Source organism: Priapulus caudatus, unplaced genomic scaffold (genome assembly GCF_000485595.1).
Source record: "Priapulus caudatus unplaced genomic scaffold, Priapulus_caudatus-5.0.1 Scaffold3930, whole genome shotgun sequence".
Lineage (NCBI taxonomy): Eukaryota > Metazoa > Priapulida > Priapulimorpha > Priapulimorphida > Priapulidae > Priapulus > Priapulus caudatus.
The window spans coordinates 1-3731 of NW_014580991.1; positions in this window are offsets into that span (position 1 = coordinate 1).

The following is a 3731-nucleotide window of genomic DNA, read 5'->3' on the forward strand; positions in this document are numbered from 1 at the left end:
GGATAGATAGATAGATAGATAGATGGATAAATTGCTAGATGGATAGATAGATAGATGGATAGATGGATAAATTGCTAGATGGGTAGCTACATAGATTGATAGATACATGTGATATTGGTTAGTGCGTCTTCGGAATAATGCGTACGGTTCTCGGTGCGAGGATACAGGATATTTCTCCAGGTTCACCATATACAGTATGTCACGTCTATATTCCACCCGATTTTCACATGTTCTGGTGTACTGAGTTCTGACGTATACCGATTATTTAGACTGGTATAATATTAGAGAATGTCCCATTAGTAACTAAGTCATTTTACAACAGTACTACAATACTATGTACGTCGTCTGCTGTCACTAGTTAGCTGTTATCTATTATCTATGTCAAATGTACTTGCAACCGTGCAATTTTGTAATTTGAGTTTATAATCTTGTGATTAGTATAAGTCCACGAGCATGCGCAGTTGCATGCGCGTTCGTGATATGGTTTATAATAAATCTACGTTAAATAAAATTTAGATGGTTCTTGTTATATGATGTTTATGTTTATGTTATATGATGTTTGGAAGTCGTGCGGCACTATTCCTTTTCGAATCGTCGTAGTTTTCAGTAAAAGGTAATGTGCTAGGACACTACTTTGCCGTGAACCACTGGTAGCCGGCCAAGCCACTGGTGCGGGGATAGAACACGGGACGACGCTACCCACTTACTAACGCGCTACCCACAGGGCTAACAGGCGCCCCTAATATAGAAAAACGACATGTTCCTTATATACTGGAGAAATGGCAATTTATACAATATTTCAGCAAAGAAGTTACTGGGATTCGAAGCCGGGCTTCAGAGCTTTCAGCCTAGAGTGTTTAACCACTACGCTATTCACACAATCGTGACATTCTTTGCATACATGTTTGCAATACGTTTACCTTTACACAAGTCCTCACTTCCTTACTCCCCTCTCACGGATGGTATCGCCCATGACCAGTCAAGCATGGAAAAACATTTGCAGGTAAATGGCCGTATTTCAGCCGAAACTTTTTCACTCCCCGAGTCACAAAATGTGAATTTACGCCTATAATACACGCGCACGCGTGCGTGCGACCACACCCGCGTGTGCGCGTCTGGTCGCGTGTGTGTATGTGTGTTTGTGTGACTGTAAAAACGCGTATTATAGCCGTATATCCACATTTTGTGCTTTTGGGGGGTGAAAAAGATGATGCTGAAAACCGGCCAATTGACTGATAACTTTTCACCGTGCAACTGATGCCGCGGGCGATACTATCCGCGAGAGGGGGAGGGGAATACTGAGGGGAAGGGAGTGAAAGGGGGCAGACGGAAAGAGGAGAGAAAAAAGCATTGATAGCACGGTGAACTTTATCCAGGCAAATGGCCGTGTTTCAGCTAAAACATATTACCCCACCCCGAAGCACAAAATGTTAATTTATGCCTATCATACATATAATATATTTCAGCAACAAATAGCTGTGCAGCGGAAGCAAGCCGTTTTCATTATTCGCAAATGAAATCATGACCGCGAACAGTAGTTGCTCGACTCAAATAACTAATTTCTTACACTAAAAGTAAAACAGTTTCGAAGCAGTAAAGACTTATTTGCTACATATTATAAATACAACACGTGGTACACCAGAGCTTTCTCTCGGGCTGCTAGAAATTTCGTTAGTGGTGTATATATTCACACAGCTGAATGCTGGTGCGTGCACCCTCCATCCCTCGGTATCTAGGCTCCATGCTTTATCTACGGCCTGCTATATCTTGTCGTGGTGCCGAATTACCTGTCTTGTCGGAATGCAGGTGCAGCGACTCGGTGAATGAATAAGATAGATGTAGAACACTGTGAACTATACAGCATACCTCGACTAACATCCCACCGCCGGGTTTTTTTTTAACGCAGCCTCCGTCAACCAACACTCACTCATCTCGCCTAGTTTACCTACCCACCTACCATTACTTACCCACCTCCAGTACTCGCCCACCACACGCAATTACCACCTCCAGCCTTCGTCCACTAATCCCTCCCCCACACGCACCATCCTTCCACGCCCCGCCTACTCCACTCCCTCCCACTCCGGCTCACGTACTTTCCGGCCACTTTTTCTGCGCCCATCCGCTTTCCCCACGCCCCCGTCACCGTTCAGCCGTCATGATTCCTACTCAGGTGTCATTTCCCAGATTCCATTGACGACGCATGTGTACTTGCATATCATCAAGAGAACATAAACTGCGCTAGTTCATCGGGTTTTTCCAGACAGCAAATAGCGACATGATCATAGCAGGTACATTCCTACCAACGCACTTGCACTTTCGCGGAACACGACTGAGAACCCGAGCCATGGTGGCAACCGGACGCGAGGCGGCGGGGGGCAGGCTACAGTCGATAACAAAATAAGAACAACGTGCATTTCATTTCACTGAGTCTTTCCCCCTAAAACGTTTATTTTACAGTATGTTCACTTATAAATACAAGGCTGCATCAGCAGAAAGAAGTAAAGCATGTCGTACAGTCGATAGTTATATAGCCATGAGTAAAACACTGACGGAACACATGCTACACAAGTCGTCGCATGCCGACGATCGACCTTCTACTACAGCGACGAATCAGTTTGAAAGTTAACTTTTATTCATGCCTTTCATGATTTAGAGCAGTGCGGACGACGGGTTGCATACAAACCTGCCGCACTTACACAAGATTAAAACACACGCGGAAATCTTTTCTTCCAAGACGCGTGATAATGTACGTAGCTCCACCTAGTGAGAGCTGCACTAAGGTGGTTGGCATACACGCAGATATACAATAGTACGGTAGAGAGACAGCAGGTTTAGCTATCTGACTGCGAGTCACTCCCAGCCAGCATGCAGTCAATAGAAGGGTGAATGTAAGAAGAACCCTATTTTAATTTGTTCCTACGGTTCGCTTATTATTAGAATCGAAACAGTTTAAACATGCCTAAACTTATATTACCTATATCAGGGGTTAATAATGACAAACTTGTCATTAATAATAAGAATTTAATAATAACAAATTTGTCATTATTAATCCCTGCCTATATCATGATCTAATAACACCTAGGTATTATTAGCTCTTGCCTATACCAACCCGCGGTTGCCGTTCTCCCCAGCCGTCTAGGGCTATGCCTAGCCGACCAGCTACGAGGCTCTCATATATGCATCACGATAACTATCTATATCTGTTGTTATACGTGTACACAAGTATTCTGCAATAGATGGCGCCACACACGCTCGCACCCGAGAAACGACGAACGTAAAAGAACACGATTACAAACGGACCGGTCGTACAAAAAATACCGACCGACGATAAAAAAGTACCTCAAATGTAAAAATCATAAAACTTTGCAAACGCTGAAACGGCGCGAAGGCAAAGCAAAACGTCGTGCCGAAAACGAGTTTAAATACAAATGCTTTCTGCGTGCGCCAGCGGCAGCCCTGCTACGGGGGCGCCACGTGTATGCACGCCCTGCAGCAGCAGCACCGGCAGCAGCAAGAATACGTGAGAAGCCATTGAGAGACTCAAACCTACAATGTTGATGTAACAGCGCATCTCTAGCATCGCGACTGCTGCTGCTGCTGCTGTTGCCATGTGCGAGTTCCCTCCCTCCCTCCTCCCTCTCTCTCTCTCTCTCTCTCTCTCTCGTCTCTCTACTCTACACTACTACTACTAGTACTACTACTACTACTACTCTACTACTCTACTACTACTA